The sequence below is a fragment of the Cryptomeria japonica genome, chromosome 11 (genome assembly GCF_030272615.1).
Source record: "Cryptomeria japonica chromosome 11, Sugi_1.0, whole genome shotgun sequence".
In the NCBI taxonomy this organism is placed as follows: Eukaryota; Viridiplantae; Streptophyta; class Pinopsida; order Cupressales; family Cupressaceae; genus Cryptomeria; species Cryptomeria japonica.
Genome location: NC_081415.1, coordinates 239,067,506 through 239,093,975, shown reverse-complemented (window position 1 = coordinate 239,093,975; position 26,470 = coordinate 239,067,506).

Here is a 26,470-nt window from a genome sequence, read left to right as displayed (position 1 = left end):
TTACAAACTCCAATTCTTAACCACTTGGTTTCAACACTGCCTGTGTGCATTTGCTTGAAAGTTTTAATTGCTACTCATACATGGAAGGATTGGCTGGCGATTGAACTTGTTGCCACATTTTCTTTGAAATTTGCTTAAAACCTCCTTTCAACACCACACACAGGAGGACATTGGCATGTTTACTAATTTGCATTGGATTGGAAGTTGTACTCTTTCACTTGCCACGCAAAGAAAGGATTATTGGCTGCCTTGTAAATTTGGAATTACACCTACCAACATTTGCATTGAAAACTTATAATGCCTCATTCGTTAACTACCAATTTGCAATTTGGTTTAATAAATGTGCCTTTGTATTTCGACTGCACAGGAGATGGATTTTATCATCATCACTCTCATAACATGTTTCAAAATCAAAATCAAAATTTAGATACTCTCAAAATCTCTCAGTGAACAAAGTCGCCAATAAAAATAATAAGGCACAGGCATGATCCAGGTCGGGCCCCAAAGTGGGTCCGACTATAAAAATTTTTGTTTTCATGCAACTGACCCTTGGAATGCTTCACGGACCTCAAACATACCTCCGGAAATGATCGGCATCGTTTTCGGATCATTAATCCGCATTTTACAACCTTCAGGCAATTACGCCACAATTTTTCGCATTTAATCGCGAAGACGTAATTTTCAAACCTATCAAAACACCTTTCTGGAGCTCGCCATCTGACAGGAATGTACTTTGATATACAAGGATGACATCTACCAAATGGTTTCTCAAGATGAGTCCCGAGTGAAGAGATATTAATTTCTGAAAACGGCCAACTGGCTTTGTCGACACTGCGGACCTGATGAAGTCAATGTTCTAGCAACACATGATGCCTTTCTCAAAAATATCAAACGACCTCCGTAGGTCCTCAAATTCAGAACATAGGTACCTTAAAGTACATATTAAATCTTTGAATTCTCAGTTCGATCACCAGACTGACAGGATGCAAATGGTGCGCTCACAAAAATAGCTCTATTAACTGATATAACACTGGAAGTGCGGATAACTGAATTTGATGGCAAAATGAGCTCTTTTGAAAACCAATCAAACGGATTGGTAGAGCCTTGAAATTTGAAATGTAGCTCACCATTTATACCAACATTAGCCCGGAACAAACATTCTGACATGACGCTCACCAGGACATTTTTACACTTGTGCAAACATCACAAACTACAAACGGATTGAGCTTTGAAAATTGAGCAAACGGATTCATAAGGACTTGAAATTTTGCATGTTGACTCACATTTATGCATAAAATTCAATCCATTTTGAAATTCTTCATGATAATAAACATGGCAAAAGATATAAACACCCAAAGTAGGCTACTTAATAAAATTTGCACTTGTGCCTAGAATGCACTTTCAGCTCACCCCTCGAAATGGGTACCTAGTAAACTTATCCAAACTGAATTCTGAAAGTTGCACATCACTGAATAGGCCAAATTAAAGGTGTGGGACATGAATCCCGAGCCTTACCCTCTGAAAATCAATTGGCTCCATTTACCCTCTCGCAAACTAGGCCATTCAAACTGACTTATTTTAATCATTTGGAAATGCAGGGCAAAATTTTGAAATGGGCCTATAAACTTGACTCAGTTTTAAATAGTCCCAACACTACCATTAAGTCTTTCTTTGGAATTGGCAAAGTTTCTGGTCCATCAACTTCTGCAGTTGCAGATGCCATTCACAGTAACTCACCACCACCACAAGGTGGGATTGTCATTGAGTTAAATGCATCAAATGAGGATGATAATACCGACACGGCAGAAGATGTTCTAAGGGATACACACATTGAGATAATTCATTTGGATGCAAATGCTAGTACCGAAGATGATGTTGGTAGGAAGAAAAGAAAAAGGAAAGTAAAACTGGGGTGAGAGTGGGAGATGACAAGGAGTTTTAAGATTGATTGGGTAGAAAAGTACCCATTCATTGAACTAGTCCCAAACAATGATGAACAACCAACAGAATGCAGGTGTAAGATTTGTAGCTGGAAAACTAAAAGAGAGAAGAAGATGCAGCTAAATTTGACACCATAGAAAAGCATATTGGTAAGGTTTATGAAAAAAAGATCATAGACGGAAAGGAAACACCAGTAGTAAGATGGAAATCAAAGGGAGAATGTCTTCATGTTAAGTATGTCATGGAATATGAAGAGAATAACCACAAATGACACTGATTGGTAATAGTGGATTTGGAAATACAATCAAGGTTGGGCTTGAACATGCAGCGAAAGATGCAAACCTGGCAAAGACTGTTCAGATGAGTGTTATTTTTCATATTCTGTCGAGAGGGCGTCCTATGAAAGATTTCCCAGAATATAGTCATTTATTATCTTTTTTGAATGTTTCTCACTATCTTATGTCACATTGGTCAATAAACACTGGATGGGAAATGGCAAACTGTCTCGCTGAGGTGGAAAAGCAAAATTAACAAGAGAGTGTAAAAGAGTCAAATTTCATTTCATTATCCATAGATGAAGTTACTGCGGTAGATAACATTGTTTGGGTTTGTATACATGTGTATACCATAAAAGAACACGTCCGCTGAGCTCATCAACTCTATGTTCATAAAATGAGGGGCAATTCTACAATAGAAAAATTATATTTGGAAGTTAAGAAAGCTTTGAATGAAATTGCTGGTATGGATGACTTGACAATTGCCAAGAAGTTGGTGTGTGTTGGAGCTGATGGAGCTGCAGTAATACAAGGTCAAAGGACCAGTCTTTGCGCAAGATTACAAACTAGTATTGCACCATACATGGTTGGTATTCACTGCATAGCCCATCGAATGAATTTAGTATATAGAATTGTAAGCAATTTCCCTATAGTGTCAAAAGTTGAAGATCTGGTCCACGAGCTCCACTCATACTTCTGCCGAAGTCCTAAACATTTTGCAGAATTTCAAATTTTTGTTGAGTAACAATAGGAAACAAGCTTCATAGGGATGTTGAGACCAAATGGATCTCCTTTCATGGACTAGCGGAACGAGTTCTAACAGAATATCAATCCTTGATCGACTAATGTATGAGAAACACCTCATAGTAGACAAAGCTCCTAATCTCTTACATAAGTTAAGTGATATAGAGACTCTGTTAACTTTAGCTAGTCTTCTCCCCATGTTGGATTCAATGAACAAACTTGTTAAGAAATCCCAAGACATAACTATGTATATCAATCAGTGTAGCACTCTACATAAAATGACATGCTTGGGCCTAGACGGTCTATATTCAGATCTAAGAGGGCGAAGCCTAAATTTTTTTAGGTGGCAGATACCAAAAAATGAATTATGTGTCTTTGTAAAAGGATTTCAGATACCAATGCACCAATCTAAGATGGGCAAGCGAGGAAGAGCACTACCAGTTGAAAAGGAAGATTTTGATAGGATCGTTAAATTTTTTAGTGATAATTTGAAGTCTATTGCATATAAACTTTCTACTGAGATTTGTGAAAGATTCCCTTGAGAAGGAATACTTGAAGCCATGGGTTGTGTGTATCCTCAATTTTGGCATTCAATTGGAGATAATCCAAATGACGCAAAGGTGTTTCATAAAAAACTAGAGGACGTTTTCAAAAGATGCATATTGCAGTGGACAACCAATAGAAGGAATTTTAAATTTAGGTCATTTTAAAAAACAATGTAAACGCTTTGCATTGACTATGAAACAACAGTTGGTTGACTTGGAGAATCCATTTGAACCTGGATCAATCACAAGGCTTTGGAAAAGGATAGATCAAAGTTAAGTATTGTGTATTGCAATACCAGAATATTTGAAACTTGCTAATTTATGTCAAACAATGATATTGGGGTCGGTGGAAGATGAGAGAGTTTTCAGTACATTAGGGCTTTTGAAATCAAAGATCACAAACAAATTAGACAAAACTTTGGAAGCTTGCTTGAGGTTGTTTGTAACTTAGTATAATGTTAGAGATTTTCCATATGATAGGGCACTGGCAATCTGGAATTCCATGCATGAAAGATGAGGGTTGTGCAACACTTTAAAATTTGGTGGTGCTACTGCTAGTGCTAGTGCTGAGACAAATGATGGATCGCAGACTCAGAGTTAGCATGAAGATGAAGAAATTTTCGAATACCCAACTGAGAATGAAGATGAACCTATTAATACTAGTTAGTTTTTGGATCTTGAGTCCATTTGGGATATAGAAGCCTTAGACTGAGTCACTGAAGTGATTTAATAGTCAGTTTATAGGTATTTATAATTATACTACAATTCTTGATTCATATTACAATTTCAATTTGCAATACTATAGTTGTCATTGATGATTTTTGATATTGTATTCCTTGAATTTGTCAATCAGAATGGATACTTATTTCATATTTTTAATTGTGAATTTGAATTATTAGTAAACTATTAGAATTTATTTTCTGAATTATTAGTAAACAATTGAATTATTAGTAAATTGGTTCCACATTATGTTGACCATGAAATGCAACAATTTGTGTCACAAGATCCATAAAATTATTCATATTGCATAACTGTTAGAACCTTTCTATTGTTCTACATTAAATTCTTAACATGATGTTCATGGCAATTAGGGTTTTGTGTTTGTTTTTTGTCTTAGTTGGCTAGTAAACCGAAGTTGCCATGCATTGAAAATCTGAGTTGTCCTCTCTTTATTTGTCCATGTCAATGTCAAGTATGGTCAAACAGTTGGTTAGACAACGAGACATGTTTAATGTTTCATCTCTAATTTGCAGATAAATTTCATGTTTAACAATTTAAGTGGCGAGTTAGCGAGTGTTGGTTTGGGTTTAAATCGCGAGGTCTCTAGTTTTTTGGGTGTTAGCATTTTATGTTAGCGAGATGGAGATTGTTAATGAAATTGCTTTGGTCCTGAGGTCTCGAATTGGTTTGATGCCATGCATTATAACCGCGAGAGTTAACAAGTAAGTCATTAATGGTCTATGTGCCACTGCTCACGCCTGTTTATGAAGGTAATTAACATAAAACATCGATTTTTGTTGGTACTCGTTGGGTCCCTGCGGTCAAGAGATAAATAGTTTTGAGATTTAATGGTTATCACTAGCTCATAGGTCCTTTATCATCAAGTCAGTTTAAGTCGCGAGCTTGCGAGTACTGGGAGATTTTAGTTGTCACTACCTCGCAAGATGTTTTACACTTGACCATTTTATGTTGCGAGGTTGCGATTGCGTGTGATTTTATGTTATCGCAAGGTCACGAGGTGTTCATGGTTAAGTTATTTTAATTTGTGATCATGCGATGTGGTTGGTATCGCAGCTTAGTTGGTTTCATCACTTGCTCGCAGGTTTTGAAGTTGTTTAGCATTTTATGTTGTGATCTGGCGACAGGTAAGTTTTGGTCTGATTTTGTGGTCATTGCATGCTCGCGGGTTTGTAAGTCTTAAGTCAAAAAGTGTTGCGAGCATGTGATGGCAGTTAAGTGTCTTGTTGTCACAAGATCGCAAGGGTTTAAGTCAAGTTTCGAGTTGCGAGCTTGTGATGAAATAAAATGTTTTGTTAAATTTGTAGTGGTCGCCAGCTCGCAGGTAAAGAAAGAATATTACAAATGTTGTTGCGAGGTTGCGACTGAATGGATTGATGAAGATCAACGGTTGTCGCTCACTCGTGAGATTCTTTGAGGATTTGTAAAAGGGGTTGTGAGCTTGCGATTAAGAGGGTTTGGTAGCATTGTCGCTAACTCATTGGTTACATTTCCAAATTGTTATAATCGGTTGCGAGTGTGCGATTAAAGATGGGGATTGACACGTGGACTTGTTTGTCGGGTTCTATAAAAGTTTTGAATGGCAATCGCCAATCAAATAGAAGGGCATGAATTCAAATTTCGCTCGAGTACTTCAGCTTTGAATTAATGCCACAATAGCTAGTTCATGCTAGTGTGGCAATTAATGAGACTTGAGAGAAGTGACGGCGCCCAAATACCATAAATTTCATGATCAAGCCGAGATTTTGTATAATTGCATTAATGCATTCTATTTTTGAGGTAATCCAATGAATTGAGCTCTGCAACAATGTTGGAGAATTTAGAGTGTTAGGTGTGGGAAAAATTTAGAAATTGGTTAAGTTTTTCTCCTGCAACTAAAATGAGCAAGGTGACGAGTGGAACTGGAGGTTCCAAGCCCAAGGCCATTTAGGAAAAGAAGGATAAGAATACAAAGAAGAATTTTTAGATTTGCTGCCAGGGACTTTCGTTGCTTCGAATACAAATGATTTGGCATGGAAAGATTTATGGAGCCAATGCAAAAACCCAACCACGTTTCATATGATTGGTTATGCTCTATTTCATTATTTCTAGAATAATAGGGTTAAGGGTGTCTCGATGTCAAACCCTTGGGATTTAAATATGGCAAAGTTAATTGTGCTAGATGTGTATGTTGATGTGGATTTGGTCAAAGAGTTGGCCAAACGTTATTGCCCAATATCTAGGGTAATCAGAAGAAAGAACCAGTCTACCCTAGTTTCAATTAACAGAGCTAGCTTTGTTGAAGCTTTCCAGATTACTAGTGTTGCATGTACATATATAGATTTGGAGCGGATTTCAAAGGATTATGACAAATACAAAGGTTCAATTTTGGGTGAAGTTCTCACAAATGTGTTCACTTCCCACATTCGGGCCGAAATCCACCTAAGTCGTTGATCTTTGCTCATCCAACGGATGATGGTACCTCTTGTTAGATGTCGTGGGTCTCATGACTTCTGCCATTTTTCGAGAATGTCACCAATGACCATACTCGTGTCACTTTTCAAGTCTGTTTTTTGTCTGTTTAATCATTTTAAACTTCCGCCCGAAAAAGAGCTTTATAGACTTAATTATATTTAATTAAATTTAAAACGTTCAATTCCGAGCTTGCTCGCAAGGTAAAATGTTTGAAGACATGATCAAGCCATGAGTTGGTGACAAGTTGGTTTGGGTTTACATCACGAGGTCTCTAGCTCTTTGGGTGTTCGCGTTTTATGTTAGCGAGCTGGAGATTGTTAATGAAATTAAAGACGCGAGAGTTAGCGAGTAACTCATTTCACACAGTTATCGCTAGCTCTCATGTTTGTTTAATGTTAGCATTTTTAGGTCGCGAGCTAGCAACTAGACAATTTATGGTTAAGTTTTATGGTTATCCCTAGCTCGCGAAGTTAAATGTTTGAAGACCTGATCAAGTTGCGAGCTTGCAAGTGAAGTTCTAGCGGTTAAGAGATAAACAGTTTTATGTTGGTGAGTACATGACAAGGGTTAAAGTTACCACTATCTCCAATTTGTTGCGGTGACGAGGACAACATTTTGTGGTAGAGAATTAGGGAGTGGCGGTTCAGTTTCCCTCAGTAGCTAGATCTTGAGGTTATGAAGGCTTAGCATTTTTAGCTTGCGAGTTGGAGATAGAGTCGTAAGGGCTTGTCGCTAGGTCGTAAGATTTTCTAATGGGCAGTCGTTCAAGCAGAGAGTTGACAACTGTGTGCCACGTGTTTTAATGACTTGACGGGGACTGTTGAGGTGCCAATATATTTTTTTTACGTTTTGGAAAAAAGGTTGAAATCGCCAATACATTTTTTTTATGGTTTAAAAATATCTTGAAATCGCCAATATATTTTTTTATGGTTTGAAAATAGGTTGAAATCGCCAACATTTTTTATGGTTTGAAAATAGGTTGAAATCACCAATGCAAATATTTTTTCTGGTTTTAAAATCATTACAATTCACCCATGTAAATATAATTTTGGTTTTAAAAACATTACAATTTGCCTGGATTTTTCACAAACTTTGAGCGATCATGAATGATTCACCAATGGGGATTATTATTTTTTCTCTGTAAATCGCAAAATTTTGCCAGTAAAATTAAAATTTTCCTCTTCAATTATACACCTTTCGCCAGGTTTTTACACCTTGTCCGAGGGGGGGTTTCTTAAAGTTTTCCCTGATCAATGCTCTTCGAACACTTTGAAACATGGAAGAAGAACTGTTTATACAAATCAAATCATCCACATATAATACCAATATCAAAAGATCTCTCTCTTATTGTTGAGTGTAAATTATGGGATTGGAAGGGAAACGTCACAAATCAATAGATAGAAGAAAAGTGTCCATCTTCTCATACCAAGCCTGGGGGACTTGTTTGAGACCATACAATGAATGTTGAAGCCTACAAACAAGTTAAGAGTCTTGCAAACAACCATGTGGTTTCTCCATATAGATCTCCTCATGAAGATCATCATGCAAGAAGACACTCTTCACATCCATATGATATACTAACCTTTTTTTGTGAAGTTGCAAGAGTAAGTAAAAAGCGAATAGAATCCATCTTGGCAACAAGGAAAAATATCTTGAAATGTCAATTCCTTTGATCTGTGAAAACCACTTAGAAATAAGATGAGCCTTATACTTATCAATGAAACCATCTACAACATACTTGGTACGATACACCCACTTTCACCGCACCAAATTTCTTCCCTTACAAAGAGGAACAAAATCCCAATGTGATTCTTCATCAATGAAGAATAATCCTCTACCATAGACATATCCCACTAGGGAATACCTTAAATCATACTTAAAATTTTTTGAGGATCAATCGAAATGGCCTAACTCACAAGAGAAACTCAGAAACATTGTGAATGAGTGTGATAAGAATCTGAAGGATCAGTTATCCAATCTCTAGCTACATCAGCAGTACCACAAGCCCACTTGGGAAGTGAAGGCAATGGATGTTGAACTAGAACAACTTCCTCAACCTTAGAAGGCAACGAATCCTCAAGAGATGAAGAACGAGGAGTAGGAAGTGATAGAGAAGCTAGTGATGGAGAGTCCATCAGAGGATAATACTAATCAAACTAGACATCTCACTGAAACAATACCTCTTTGGAAATAGGATCAAACAACTTGTACAACTTATAATCCTCATAGTAGCCAATAAAAATAAGTGGTTGGCTCTTCCTCTCCATGGCTTTCCTCTAAGCATCTAGAATAAATGTCCAAGTCGCACTCCCAAAAACATTGTATGCAGACACATAAAGCTTGAGATGGGACCAAGCCTCCTTAAGAGTTAAATGTTGCAATGCCTTGTGAGGCATCCAGTTTTGAATGTAATTAACATAATTCATTACGTCAGCCAAAAATGTAGCATCCATGTCCTAAGACTAAATCATGCAATTAACCATCTCTCATAGTGTTACATTATTCCTCTTGGCAACACCATTTTGCTGAGGGTTATAAGGAATTATAAGTTGATGTAGGATGCCATGCTCAGTGCAAAAGTCTTGAAATACCTAATTGACATACTCCCCCCCCATTAACTATGTATATTAGCCTAATAAAAAGACTAGATTGCTTCTCCACAAATGCCTTGTACCTCCTGAAGGAATTAAAAACATCACTCTTGTACATAAGAAATGTCACCCATGTATGACTAGAGAAATCATCAATGAATGTGAGCACATACTTGACCCCCAAAATAGATGGTGTCAAAAAATACATGAGGCCACTTTGAACTAACTCAAAGTGTGCCTTTGCATAGTGGACTCTACTTGAAGGAAAAGAATCTTGGTGATGCTTACAAAGAACACAACCTCAACAGCCACCATTTATGCAAGAAATCTTACGTAGGCCAAGCACCAAAGACTAAGTGCTCATCTAATGTAGATACCTATAGTTGACATGAACAAATCATGCATGCCAAATCTTACTCACTAAATATGCATGATCTATGAAAGAAGAACCAACATGAACTATACTCCCAAAGCCATCAAAGTGGTATAAACGAGATGTGGGATCAACACCCTAGTTAGCCATAATAACATCAGGATCATGGAGGTCTTTGAGAACTACATGTGGTGTAAACTCAACTATCTTACCCACCCATGATAGAATGATAAATCTAATACACTGAGAGAAGATTGGTGGATATGTCAAGAACAACAATAACACCTTGAATAAAGCCATCTTTGAGTTGAATAAGGCCTAAACCAATAACTAAAAGCTAAGTAGAATCCCCCACTACAATATGTGAAGTACTACAATCTAAAAGAGATGATACTAGGCCTTGAGAGTATGTCATATGTGAGCCGCACCAGAATTAAGTATCCAAGTAGTTGTTGAAGACAAGGCTTGTGCAAAAAGAGCTTGATATTTTCTTGTGTGAGAGAAAGAAGACTTAGGAGTTGAAATGTGATGTTGTTGTATGACCTCTTCTAAATCTTCTAGTTCTTCCAACACCTGGTGACTGAATGCCCCTTCTTTCCACAAAAATTGTAAGGCTCGCCTGACTTCTTCTTCTTCTTCATCTTGGAGGAAGATACCAGCATTAGAAGAATTAGTAGGTGGTGAAGTGGATTTGGATCTCTGATCTACCTATTGAGGGGAATTAGAAGAACTCTCACTACTTGATGAAGAATATTTCTTAGGCTTCAAGTTCTTCTTCTTTCCCTTAGAGGATTGTACAAGCAAGGTCTGGGAGTTGAAACTGGAAAGTGAATCATGCTAATTCAACAAAGCCTTTTCCCACGTCAAACACTCACAAAAGACTAAGCAAAAGAAGGGAAAGTGAAGGAAGATCCCTTAATATCCATGGTGGAGTAAAATGAAGAAAAGGCCTAGAAAGGCTCGCAAAGCTTAGGCAAAAATATGAAGATGCACTCTTTATTAGTTTTATCCTTTCCACAACCATGTAACAAAGATTTGAGTGAATTGATTTTTTCCATAAAGTTCTTAATGGTAGGAAAGGAATGAGGTACCAATGTGGTCAAATCCATCTCCAGTTGTATTTTACTAAACTCGTTAACTATCCCAAAAAGATCCATGAACTTAGTCCACATGGCTTGACCTGAGTAGTGCATGAATCAAGGTGAAATAGGAAACTGTTAGAAACATGAATGTAAATCAATCACATAGCCTCGTCCATCTTGTTTCTGTGTTGAAAAATCTCACATAGATGTGTGAAGTTGGGTTGGTTCTCATCCAAGGTAGACCACAAACCTTTGGAAATGAGTAATTTGGTCATTGATCCTTTTAGATATGATAATCATGGGGCATAAGATGAACAACATAATCTACCATAAGGTTGAGACATTATGAGGACCTGAAAAAATACAAAATTGACCACCCCTACAACTAGAAAACACAAACCCTAGTGCAATTGGAATGATGAGGAAGCAAAAAATAAGAAATCACTTCAACTAAAAGAACTATGTATCTAAGTGAAAATTTGAAAAAATACTTGTAGATCTAGATAGAACACTGAAACACCTTTCTAGTGATATCTCATTTGCACAAAATAGAGTCTTTTTTATCAATTTATGGCCACAAGAGTGTAAAAATATTCTAACTTCAATGACATGTAGAAATCACTAGGAACAAAATAAGACAAAAAATTTAAACCATCTTTCCAATGGTATATAGAAGTAAAAAAATAGACACTGTATGTACAAGTTATGCCTATTTATATGAAATTTCTCCAGTAGGCCTTAAAATGATACCTGGGGCTAAAAAAAGAGTCACTAGTCATATGATAGACCATTGGGTGGAGATGGGTTGATACCAGGAGGGAAACACTCTAGCAGAGTGCAAGCAGAGCTTTAATAGTGGTGGGAAAGATGGGTGTGGTTGTGAAGTGTGCACAAAGGGCATGAAAGCGAAGAGCACTAGCGTTGTGCACTACGTAAGGGCAGTGTGTGCCATGGCATGTGGTGGCCAAAGAAGTGTCATTTGATGATAGAGTAAGCATGATGATTGATACAGAAAACATAGCGGTCAACAGTAGCAATGGGACTGAAAAGATAGAGGGGTCATCAAGAAAGGACCTACAAGTGTAGGTATGAGCATATAGGCTGCAACCCAAAAAAAACATGTCCCCTTTTTTAAGAAAAATTTGCCTTGGTCAAAAAAATTAAAATCCTTACCTTTTTTTGTACGTAAAAATTAATTGAAAATTTGTATGGGTTTTTGGTCACTACGAATGTGATGGCAAGATCTGTTTCATCCCAATGTGACCAAAATTTTTGCTAACCTCCAGAACTTGCCTCAAAGAGAGTGCCCACAAAAAAAACTTGTCCAAAATACAATATTCCATATTTCAACAAAACAATAGTTGATCTATAGGTTTTGGGATGCTACAAATGCAATGGTGAGGCCCATTTTGCTCCAAAAGTTGATAAAAAATTATCCTTCCAGATCCATAAAAGAAGTCAAACTTGTAGACCATGCAATGCTTCTGAGAAAAACAATGCAAAAAAAATACAAAGATCTTTATAGAAAACCATATACTTATAGATTGTTAAAAAGAAATATCAAATAATAAATACAAACATAGCTTTGGCTTTGCTAGAATATTAAAAAAATGTAACTATTAAACATCCACCTTCAATGATGATAGAAGTATCCAACAACAACATGCCAAAAAAAATACGTGTTCTTTTAATACACGATGAAACTTTCAATCAAAATATAATGAAGTACCTCTTAAACTACCATCTTCAAAATGACTGTGTCACCCTCAATAAAGGTATGCCAATGAGAAAAGATCAAAATGGTAACTTTCTCTCCACCTTACCATAATGACATCATTAATCCATAGTAGATTCTATTCATACCTCAATCAAGGAGAAATCATTATTAAACATTCTTTCAATATAAATAGCCTACTCAAAGGAACCTATTTACCCATTTCTTAAAAGATCAACACTCAAGCATTTCTCCCCAACTCATTTTTCCTACTTGACCTCCAAAAACTCAAATGAAATCACCTCAACATGTTTTAAAAATAAATAAAACAATCTTAACATGATAAAAAAGTTTCCTACCAAGGTTTAACTTGATAACAACAATGAAATTAGAACTTATATCAATAAAAACTATGCATATTTATCACCATATCCATATGTGAGGGCTCCTTCATTCTCCCAAATCTCTCCTCTCCTCTCAAATATCAAACAATAATTCTCCAAAATGATAAGTAGGTAACACTCCACTCCTCATTCACAAACAAGATATTTTAGGAGTTTCAAACTTGAAACCCTTTGATGGAATGTCACCTTCCCATACACTCCTCCAACACTATCCCATAAGTGTGAGACCTTGGGGAGGTGTGGATTATACTCCACTCTAACCAAGAGAGTATTTTCCTCATTAAAGAGAGGGAAATGCACTAGGACACTCCATCCCAAAAGTATCCACTCATAAATAAGTTTTGGGGATGGGGTTGGTACCAATAGTTCTTCTACCCCCACCAAATCTTCAAGCTCATCACTTTCATTAATGGGGGATTTTGAATGGTCAAATCATTCATGAGAGACCTTATTACATGTCTAATAGGTCACTATCTCAAGCGTATGGAATCTAAGGGTCTCTTTTTGTCCTTAAACTAAGAGAACCGACCAAACAACACTTCTTAAAGATTCACTCAAAGTTCAATCCAAAGTTTTAAACTTACTTAAGGATCCCTGAAACCTTAACTCCCAACATACTTGATTACAAGACTCAATAATTAAATACCCCAACAAGTCACAATTAAACTTGACCCATAATATTAAAGATCGTAAACACAATTACCCAAAATAATAACCCTAATTAATTTCTAAGTAAAAGAGGGTTAAACTTATAAATTCGCAAAAAAAAGTGTTTAATTTGGTCTAGATAGTTCTCCCCTCTCCTATTGGCACAATTATTTTCCTGTACATTAACCAACACAATTATCTAATATGAAAAAATTATAGTCAGATCAAAATAGTAAATCACATCAGTTACTAGTTGAAAATCCATAATTTATTTGTAAACGATCCACCTAGTTAATATTTTTATGCAATCATAATAAAATATAGCTTTACCTTAAGGAAGATTGAATTGAAAAAGTTGAGCTACCTAACCAACCAGTTTACCTTTAGTTTAGCTAGAGTTTCCTCCTTGTATTCCTAACTATGATTGTCCATCAATAACATACACTTTGAAGATACAAAATATCCAAGTCCAACTTACGACTAACATCCACCTTAAAGGGTACAAACACATTAGCGACTTTGGTTAAATACAAATAATTTCCTTCTCTTAGGCTAGTTTAAATGTTTGATGCACACACACACACATAAAGTTAAATTCATTGTTAAATACATGGTCTTATCACATGTTGTTTGTCATAGATGACTTAAAGAAATGTGGTTTTAAGGTATTCCATGATTGTGGTGTATGTACAAAATGGGAGCTTTCAAGTGAATGCAATTAATAGTTGTAAAGTCGAATTCCATATCTTCTTACAATATCCTCCATATTCTGCACCTAAATGGAAACTTCAAAAAGGGGTATTAGCATTAGTCAAAGACACGAGGTGTAATGGGAACTTGTCAAAGGATTTTGTGGTACCAAGAACTTCCCAAGCCTTAATAGTTATTTTTTGATATATTATTACCCATCATACTTATTTTGTTTGTATAACATACATCCTTAGAAGCTATCATGTAGATTTGTGAAAAAAAAATACAATAAAAAATAAATCTTGTGGGATGGGCACTGGTAGTAGATAAATGTCATGATGCCTCTTGCCCTCTAAACCAAAACTATTAGTCTTCCTCACTTAGTGGCCCCTCTCCTAGTGTCCTTCTTCTTTTAAACTTAAACATAATCATGTGAGTAATTTTTTTTGAAAACTTTTTGATTTAGGTAAATATTTTGTGTGGAGGAGCATGTGCATGAGTTTAAAACTATTCAAGTAAATGTGTTCAAGTACCTCTATCAAGCATCACTACAATGCAATTTTAGAACCCAAAAGAAGCTAAAATATTTATGGAGAAATTAGAAAATGGAAGCTATGCATTGAAAGCTTTGTTTTTTATTAAAAAAACAAGGATTCCCTTATGGTTTAGATGGATGACACTTTGTAAAGGTTTCATTTAGCATGACTATTAACAATTTTTAGAGCTTAACAAGCTTGGAGTTGTGGTGGAAGTGAATACGCTTTATTTTACATGCAAGACATTTGATAGTTATGCAGGATGATTGCAAAATAAACATCTAGTGTACAAAAAATCCCATACTCATTTCTCACAAAGTTAAGGTGAAGGAAAAATGAGCATTTAAAACAACAAGTCAAATTGTCAAGTAGAAAAACAATACAACGATGTGGGCCACCTAATTTCACGTGTTGTGAGAAAGGTCCTGCCATATAATAATAGAGGCACATTCTTCCGTATCTTCTAAAATTCATTTTCCTTTATCTTTATCTCCTAATAATTTTATTTGTTAACCGATATTTTTCTTTGGAGCCTCCTCCAAATCAATGCCTTTGTATTCCTATATAATTTTCTTTTTCATTTTTAAACAAGCTTGTCACAATACCTAATGTTTAAAAATTGGTATAACAATTCATATTTATTGGTTTGCATTGGACCAGATGCACTTTTCCTTGTATTTACAATTTTTATTTCAACATAAGAGATTTCATGATACTAAACTTAATATAGTTATCAAACTTTTAATACATGATCATGCTAAGAATGAGGTGATTGAGAATCAACACACAAATATTTATAATTGAATTACTAAGCAAATTGTTAAATATTTTGATGAATACCTAATATACAATTAAGAACTTGTACAAGTAGAAACACATTTGCTACCACCATGTCTTAAAATAATAATATATAGAATCCACAATGATGACATTTTTTTCCAAAATGACCCCACACACTCCTTAAAACTCCTTGTTAGGTGTGATTGGTAATGACCCTTGTTCTTTATGATCTACTTATTACTAAAAGTTACTTTAACCAAAAAAAAAATATTGTTAATTAGTCAATTTTGGTTAAAGTTGCATGCAAGGAAAGGGGGGTTAATCAATTAAGAGCACAAACAACCTGCATATCAATGGAACATTATATGATACAGATCAAATGAACAAAACAATTTAAATCATTAGTCTCCTAAAATTGTTCCATTGTTCTCTATCTCCAAGGATTCTTCAAATCAAGATTGCTCTCAGATTATATGAGCACTTGATCTTTAGAATGACTACCTAAAGAATGAGGTATGAATTGATAAAGATCCAAATGCAAGTGCAACTAAGATCTATTGATATGATATTGATAAGCTATGATATGATAAAGATGATGACATGAAAATGAAGTGCTATGATAAAATGATATGCTATCTTAACATGATAATTATAATGCTAACATGATAATTCTAATACTAGAATGCTCCTAAATGCTTAAACTTGCAAAGAGAGGCAAATGGGACTTCTTGATAACCTATATGCAAGAAATTAGATAAAAACATGGGATCCTAGTAATGAAGAAATGAAGCCTATTTATAGAAGAAATGGGCAATTGGATGGTTAAGATTCAATTGTCTTAACAAGGGCTAGGATTGAATGATCCTCAATCCATGTGATACTTTCAAACCAATCCCATGTTAACAAGTGTCAATATGAGAAGGCTTGAGAGGGGAGAGAAGAGGCATTAAATGCCCGAGGAGACATGTGGGTCACCCTAGGAGGGTTTGGTTATGGTTGAGTTAGTGGATAAAGCTTTTATCCAAAGGATAAACTCTTGTGCAAGAGTTACCGAATAACCATGGTCAAAGCAATGAATGCTTGAAGAGACCCCTAGGTTACAAGGATGGTTAAGTTAGAGAGAAAGTCTCTAACCTAGGTTTGAGCTTAAGTTAACCATTAATGGTTATGTAAGAGCCTTTAATGGTTTGGAAGACTTTAGAGGTTAACCATTTGAAGACATAAAGCCTTTAATGGTTATTGAAGACTTTGGAGGCTTTTGAGAAGTGACATCTTATTATTTAGGAATGTGACAATGATTAGGATAGAATTTGGTTAATTAAGAGGGGTTTTGGAGGTTCTAGAAGAATGATTAGCATGCAAGTGGGTTTTTTAGGAGAATGCAAGTGGGAGGGATTTTTGAATTTTCAATTAAAATAAAATCATTTATTTCAATTAAATGATGCAACTTGCATTTGCATGAAAACACAAGTGGGTTGGGGATTTATAAATAAATATTGATTTATTTATATGGAAGAATTGATTTAATCAAATGTAAATTTAATCAAATGTGGGAAAGGGGATTTAATCAAATAAATATGATTTATTCAATTAATAGAAGAATTTGGCTGGGTGAATCAAATAAATTGAATAGTTTGTTTAATTAATAGTAGAAAGGTGAAAAGGGATTAATTAATCAAATATCAAATTTGATTAATAGTTGGGTAAATTAAATGTAAAATTCATTTAATTAAGTGGATAGAAATAGGTGTCTATATTTTTCCCCTCTTTGAAGCGATGTGTGACCACACGTTGAAAAATTGCCTGATGATGCTGCCAAAATTCTCAATTTTGATGATGTTGCTAAAATTTTCGATTCTTGCCCCGGATACTGGTTGTCGGGTACTGATACTGATTGTTGGATACTGGTATGATAATGTTGCCCCCTCAGGAGATGAATTGAGAAAAAATTGACAATCATGCTGGTTTCTTTGATTTTTAAGATTTTTTTATTTTATTTTTATTTTTAAAAAATTTACAATTTTGGGGATTTTTAAAAAAAAATTGATTTTCATCTCCCTATTAAAAAAATGATATGATTTGCAAAATTACGATGTGAGCATAACACACATGCCCCATATGTCCATCTAGGTGGCACACCATGCTGACATCACCACCCACTATATAAACCCCTAAAGCTCACTTTCGAGCTCATTTGTTCACTTGTCATTTGGATATTTGGAGAGAAGAGAGGAGAGCAAAATGGTGCCACCCTATCATCTTCACCAATTTGAGAGAGTTTTTTGATTCGAGAGGCTAGTCGCATATGAACCACTGGTTAGTGAATTTTGCTACCTCTCTCATGTGATTTCAAAGCTAAATTGTTAGATTTTTGTTGATTTTTGTGTGTTTTTTCATATTTTCGACGTGCCCTATTTTTTTTGCATGTTTTAGCACATTTAAAATTTTAAATAGTGCCTTTGATTTTTTAGCTAGCGCATTTGTTTATTATCATAGTGCATTTGAATTTTTTTGTAGCCCATTTGATTGTTTGTGTAGCGCATTTGATTGTAGGGTTTTGCCTATTAGGGTAGATAATAGATTAGCATGTTTGATTAGAGTTATGGCACATTTGATTAAAATTGTAGCACAGATAAAATGTCTGATAGTGCATTTGATAAACATGTTTTAGCACCTGTGATTATTTCTTTAGCGCATTTGAGATAATGGGGATTTTTGATAGATTTTTCCAATTTTTGAAGTAGGCAAATTTGATGTTGATGTTTTTGATGATGTTTGATACTTGTTTCGATGATTGATTAGAACTTGATGATTCAAATATTTGCAAAAAATTAAAATTTGATCTCGATAGGACTGTTGAATTGCCTGATTGCGTTCACTAATATGGTGATTTGATTTTATAAGAGTTTATGATCGAAAATCTAAGTATTTTAATAGATTTGTGACTGAAGTCACTTGATAGGATATGTTAGATTGACCTACCTGAGTTGATAAGAGTTTATGATTGAAACTCGCGAATTATAGCTTGACTTGCATCACTGATAGAATAGGTGAGATTTACCCACTTGATTGATAAGAGTTCATGATAGAAACTCCTGAATGATAGTGTGGCTTGCGTCATTGATAGGTTAGGTTAAGATGAACCCACCTGATTGATGAGAGTTTGTGATAGAAACTCCCGAATTAATATCATGACTTGCATCACTGATAGGTTAGGTTAAGATGAACCCACCTGATTGATAAGAGTTTATGATCTAGAAACTCTCGAATTAATATCGTGACTTGCGTCATTGATAAGATAGGTTAAGATGAACCCACTTGATTGATAAGAGTTTGTGATAGAAACTCCCAAATTAATATCATGACTTCTGTCACTAATAGGTGTGCATGGACATTGATTAAGCTCACGTTGAGCCGATAGGATACTGATTGACTGAGTGATGATATTTGATTAATTGGATAGATAGAGTTGGCATTGTGTTGATATCTTGATGTAGGAGCCTTTGTGTGTAATGATGTCTTGGGAGTGATACCTGAAGACCTTTTCCATGAGGGGAGACCTTTCGAATGCGGATCGTGCGATAATTGATTCATGTAGATTATCTCGCATCCTGTTCATGCCTAATTATCAAACAAACAAGACTCTACTGACTGCACTAGCTAAAAGGTGGCATAGTGAACAAAACACCTTTCACCTTCCCACTGGAGAGATGAAAGTGACTCTGGAGGATGTATACCAGATATTGCAGATTCCTATAATAGGGGAGTTGGTATGGTACGATCACCAATTAGTAGTAAGGGTAGTGACACTGCGATGGGTATTCGGTGATGAGGAGATTGACAGGTTAGATATCTACTGGGAGTACATGGTAAAGATGTATTTCCCATTGTCATCAGTATAATTGGTAGGTTTGATATGAGGCTTCCTTTGTCCCGACAGGAGGTCACATGGGTTTGTGGTGGGATGGAGTTTTGTGTTGGAGCAGATGGTGACACAAAGGACCTGATATGCTTGGGGGATTTGTATTCAAGCCCACCTCTACCATGATTTGCATCAGGTGGTATATGACAGGGCGACCAGCCTATCTGCAGGGGTGACACTATTACAGATCTGAGCGTGGGAGCACATAGCAGTGACCTTACCAGTTGTAGAGATATCTCGAGCACTAGGGAAACCCTACATGTTTTCTTGTAGACACACTGTTTCCCAACCCATGCTTGGGAAGCTAGAGTATTGGAGGTGGGTCCTTGATGACCTGGATACAGTGGTTTGGAGGTCGTACCTAGACTGTGAGGTATGGCAGAAGGATGTGACTAAGATTCTTGTCTTACTGCATAGAAGATATTTGATAGAGAGGACCCCCTATGTGGTTGAGAGATTAATTTTGACTCGTGTGTATCCGTAGTTTGGTCGGACCTAAGGGATGCCTCAGGGTTCTACCTTATATGCTCGTACGCACAAGGATGAGGCAAATTGGGGGCCTACACTGGATTTTGATATAGCACGTGCAAATTTTCATGCACTTCCATTGGTGTGGTGGGATATGGCGTTGGGGATGGTGGATGCTGGGATTACACTACAATATGCTCAGTATATGGCAGAGCATCCTTTTCCACACTTGACAAGGCTAGCAAAGCCAATACCATCACAAGAGGAGGTGGATGATGATCATCATCATTCGGGTCCTGGAGGACAGAGAACAGTTGGTGGTCACGATCGGGGGAGAGGTAGGGGCAGGATGGTGAGAGGGAGGGGTGGTGGATTGATTGTAGGCTAGAGGAAATGAGTGATTAGGATAGGTGGAGAGGAGGTGTAGGCCAGGGTAAACCTCTATAGATGGGGGAGGATATTGGCGGGGTTGGGGGAGATGAGTCTGACTTTGAGGAGACAAATGATGATGAGGATGAAGAGGAGGGAGGTGAGATGGGGGATTTTGATAAGGAGGACGAGGAGGAGAAGCCACTGGCAAGAGGAGGAGAGTAGAGATACCACCACCAGCAACCCTAGTACAAGTTATTCCAGGATAGGTCGCACCAGATCCAGCCTCCATAGTGGCCGACAGTATAGATTTTAGTGTCCCCTCATCAGCAACAGGTATAGATAGTTGCCTTGCAATCTATGGTGTAGGGTTTACAAGGACAATTGGCATAGGCTCATGCATAGATTGCGCAACTACAAGGACAGGTCACCCAACTCACTACAGAGTGGGACACAATGATAAAGTGATATGGTCGAGCAAAGACTCTTGTCCAAACCTTGCAACAAGCAACAGGGAAGGGGTTGGGTGGAGACACCTTGAGGGAGCTACTCCATCAGACGGGGAGGGTTGAATACTATAGGGCCCTATATTTCTAGGTTGTGCCCTCAAACAGGAAAGCATAGTCATATGTTTAGAGCTCAAAGCATGGGGATTCTCAATGATAGATAGAGAGGTGAGGGGTTACAGGACCTAGGAGAGATCCAAGTGGAGCTGGCGCATGTGTAGGTCCCTTAGGTACAACTGGTGGGCTAGGTTATACACCTATAGATTCAGGAGGGAGTCACTCATAGTTTTTCCCCTCTGTGTTGTATTTTGATCATTTGATGTATACATTGATGTACTTTTATAGTGATGATTCTGATCCTTTGTACATTTTATTTTGATGTGATATCTGGACACTTGATAGTTATTCCTCTTTGATGTTTATGAGATGGAAACAATGATTTTCCTTTGGATCCATATGTGTCACTTATGCATTATGATATGATGTTGGATATGCTCATACATGTGATGGATACTATGATATATGATGAACGTTTTTGCTTTATGATATATATGTCTATATGCATGTATATATGATTTTATGTTTATTGATGCAGATGATGTCTATTATGATTTTACGATGATGTGATCTATATGTTTTGAAGGTGATATATGCCTATATGATGATTTGTTGTGATGTGATGCTTATACTTATGTATGATGATGCTAATGCATATGAATGTGGATAATGTTCTATGATATGATTATTTATAATTTTATGGATGAATGCCATGTGATTATGCTTATATGATGTAATGCATTGATTAATGAGGATGTGAGCTATATGTTTTGAAGGTGATAGATGCCTATATGATGATTTGTTGTGATGTGATGCATTGATTTATATATATGATAATGTTCTATGCTGTGATGGATAGACATTTATATGTATGTGATTCCCAATGATGGTATAATATAATGTAATGCATTTATCCATGGATGAATGCTTATATTATTTGATGTGATGATGTTATAATGCAAATGCCCCTAATGGTATGGATAAATGATGCTTGTGTGCTACTGTGATGATGGACATGCACCTATTTTGATGCATATGTGTTTAGAAGGAGAATGATAAATGCAGTTAAATGGAATTTGAATGATGTGAGAATGATGTAAATGATTATGACAAATGCAATTAAATGTATTAAATTCAATTATTTAAAATGATATGCACTGATATATAATGATTTAAAATGATATGCAACTAAAGGTAATGATTAAATGATGATATGCAACTAAATGCAATGATTAAATGATACATAACCTAAGGTGATGATTTAAAAATGATATGAAACTAATTGTAATGTTAAATGATATGCAACTAAATGCAATGATATAAAGATAGTCATTTTGTTGATCAAATTAGTGTGCCCCTTTTATCATCATTGAACTTTTAAAATGTTGAAAGTTAATATAAACATCAATGGTATAATTGAACCATGTTGACCTGAGTATAACTTACATGGATTTTGATATTTCAAGATGACACAAGCGTCGAGGTATAATTGAACCAAGATGACCTGAGTATTGCTTGTGTAAAACAAGAAAGAGTTAACCTTCATCCTATGCAAATCTGAAAGTCCTCAATGATAAGTTCTTAATAATTTCTTGAGACAAATTTGCATAGTATTAAGGATTCACTCGCAAACAATATACAAATGAAAATATCAAACTTCTTCCTTGCTTCTCTAGTTTCAAGACATCCTTGAATTGCACAAACTGACTCGTGACTTTAAGAATTAAGACCATTCAAAACTGACAACTTAGCAATACCGATGAAGGAAGATCACAAGGATCTAACAAAAACCCTAGAAAGTGGGAAAAAGGGAGGGTCCCCATTCTCAATGGGGTGATATGTGAAAAGGTCAAAACAGGGGGGAAAGAGGGTGTCAAGCAGGGGTACGATCGAGGCTACTAAGGGTGAAAAGCAACTGATTCCATGAAGGAATTAAATCCCAACCCTCATCATGATTGAGGTTGTTGGGGTGGTTGGTGATTTCAATGGCCTCTTTTAGTTTCCTCTTGTATAAATTGTCCTCCTTGGATAAGATCTGAGGGGTAGAAAGGCCACGTTCTTGACTGCTACCATGACTTCTTTTAAGTCTTGACCTTTCGGCATCCAAGTAGCCCTAATTGGCTGAAAGAATGAAATAATTTCCTCCAGCTGGTGGAGGAGTTGTGAAGTCAAAGAATATGAGGTGTGCACCTCGCTTAATTTCTCAATAACTTTATTTGCCAACTTCAAAATTGAAGCCTTTCTGATTTCAAAATAATTGTTCTCATCTTCATCCTTGACTTTCTGTATTTCTTTATTCATTTTTTCTCATTCTTAGGGCCTAATTCCTCCTAAAGAATTTGTAGTCACCTTCTTTATTTTCTCCTTCAATGCATGATTTTTAATGTATAATTTGTTGTAATTGCATTGAAAGCTACATACATATCCCTTAATCTCAAATGCTTTTGCTCAAGGTCATCCACTGCTAATTGAGCAAATTGGACCGCATGTGAAGTGATTGCTACAACCTCTGATGTAGTGGTGTCTTCAAGGGTCCTAATTATTGCATCCCCTGTCTTTTGTTGTCCACCTTGTAGAATCATAGGCTTCTAGACATTAGAGGCCTTTAACCATAGAGAAAAATCATGTATGCCTACACTCACCCCAGACCCATGATCTTTGAACTCTTTTGCAAAATTGGGGTCCTTTTGCCTCATAATATGATCTAACTAAAGTTTTTTCTCAAAATCCCAGCTAAGGACAAGAAGCATTCTGATATTTCTAATCATCTCCCAGCCTTCCTTAGGGGTGCATCTGAAGCTATCCTATCAAAAATTTTGATTTTCTCATCAGATAAATCCTTCAACTTTTCCCTAAGCCAAAAAGATTTGAACTCGAGAGAGTTCACAAAGCAGTCATTTGCTATGAAGTTTTTTGAGGCAATGATCCTTTTATCATCCACCTCCTCAACGAGGATTATACTCAGGATAATGGCTCTATTTGAGTCATTTAGGATCTCAATAGCCTCATCTTCATGGAATGTTTCTCAAGGGAGAGAAGGGGGTGGCACATTTGTATCAAAATCCATCTGGACATCTACAAAATCAGACATTTTTTCCTTTCCCTTTTCAACTCTCTTGACCTATTCAATTGCCTGTCCAAAGGTGCCAAGAGATGTCTTTTCAATTATTACTGTATGCCCCTTCACCTTGCATACTGTAGGGGTAGGGTCAATAGTCCTTGTCTCAAATTTAACCCCTTTATCCTAGGCATCCCTTCTCTCCATTTCCATTTTTATTATATCATCTACCTTTCTAATCATGAAAGAAATCCTGGCAAAATCATTCTGGAATTCCTTGTAAAAACCTTCAAAATTGGGATCCTCTTGCTTCCTTTCCCACTCAAGATTCTTCATGAGCTCCCATTTCTTCCTATGTTGTTCTACTTCAGTAGAGTGAGCATTTCTTATTAAATCCTCATTCTCATCAAAAGAATTAAAATAGCCCTTCTCCTTTATCTTGTACACTCTGAGGTCATTTACACATCTCTCAGGGTCAAAATGTCGAGCTTGGGTAACCTTCAACCTGTAATTCTTTACTAAGAAATCCTACACCTTTTCTAGGGTATCACATCCTTCAATGAATTCTTCAAAATTGATCACCCTGTGGAGGAGTCTCCCTTTCTTATCTGTTGTAATTTGTGCCCTCTCCATCCACATTAATTGCCAGATTAATTCAATGAATGGTAGCCTAGGAGAGACAAAAAGTGACAAAACATGGGGTGCTTACTCACACCCATATACCCTAATGATAGTGCAGTTGCCATACAAAAATAATTCCCCAAAACTGTGGATGAAAGCTCCCTCTGGATATACCATTCCTTCATCCCTTCAACTCCTTATCCTCAAAATTTTAATAATATTCTTTGGCAGCCTGAGCAGCTTGACTCCAAGCCTTATCCAAATTTTCATTACAAAATGATAAAATAACACAAAATAATTTCCAAACCTAGACCCCTTGTCCCACACTTGGGTCCATCACTATACTGGCCATGGAAGACCTGTGTGTGGATCATTTGTCCATCTTGTCAATTTTGGACCCCAATAAGCCTTGTTCTGATAAAGAATCAAATGACACAATAAAGAATAGTGCCTAAATTCTAGCTTCTCTTTTTTATTTCTTACTCCCATTAACCCCTCATGAAGCTTATCATGAATAATAACTGCAAAATCATACAACTCATTTATTGAGGGGTGTTGGATATTGATGGCAATCATCATGAAATTTGTGGGAATTTGAGTAAGCCAACAGTCTACCCCAAGAACCTTCCCTAATGAATAGTAGGTCTTAACAAAATAGGGCTCAAAGTACTCTATTCTGAAAGGCTCCCTCTCAAATGACAGGACATAATTCTGTGAATTTTTGAAAAGTTTCTTCATAAAATGAGGAACAAATTCCTTTCTATACCTGTACTTTTTATACTGGTAATTCCTTTCCAAATTATTTCTATTGATTTATTTGAGGGCAGACCTGTCCAAACCAAAAAATTCTACAATATCCCTATGCGAAATGTCCAATAGGACATAGCCATCTTCAGATCTTACAATTCTTCTTGGGGGCTCATAGGAAACAACTAGATCTCGTATTAACATTGGTTCTATAAAAACATTCAGCACTACCAGCTTCCCCAAGTTCAATGTCCAAGGATTCAACACTCAAACAGGTTTGTCTCTATTGCCATAAAAGGAATAAATTCCATCCCACCCTCTCTCCTTTGTGAACACATCTCTGCATCCTACCTCTTTGTCATTGAAGGCAATTTTGATGCTTTCATTCATGGAGGATCTTTCAAACAACTCCAATGGGTCCTAATCGAGGCTTCTTGTTTATCTAGTTGACCTCTTTGTAGCCTCCTCTAACTTCTTTTCAACTTCATGCTGCAATTTTTGTTGTCATCTCAAGAGTAAGAGGGGTAGTTGGCACTATTTCTGGTTGCTTTTCTTGAGCCGATGACTCTCCTTTAGATTATTTTCTATGTCTCTTGGGAGATTTGGGAGCTGACCCTTTTACAGGAGCAGTTAACTAAGCAATTCATAAGCTCAATTTTAAATTTAAAAATTAGGATTTTAGTGAAATCAACCTCTTAATTTAAAATTCACCTGGAAGTTAAACTTGCAAATGAAAACTTGAATTCTAAATCGCATATGCTTACCCATGTTACTTGTCAAATAAAAACATCTTGCCAGATAGATATTTGTTTGGTTTTGTTGTGGATATCACTTAGTGTATTCATATCTTGTTTTGATGTTCATAATTGAGTTTCAGGATCTTTGTTTTGCGAGATATATCTCTATTTGTGCGGTTGTTTGCTTGTTTAAACCCAAAAAGGTGAATTGCCCCCAGTGAGGTTAGGATTTTGTCCCTATCCCTAGACACAACTATCAATATGGATATATACACTGATTACAAGCCATGGTGAGATATTATATAGATAAACTATTGTAGACAATGAAGGATAGTGACTACACTAAGTGTGTCCAAGATTGTAATGTGTTAAAGAGTTGTGCATACTTGCCAATGGTGTGGATGTAAAAGGTATGATATATGTACTGATAGATAGAAGAGTTGATCTATCACAAATAGAAATTGTTGCCA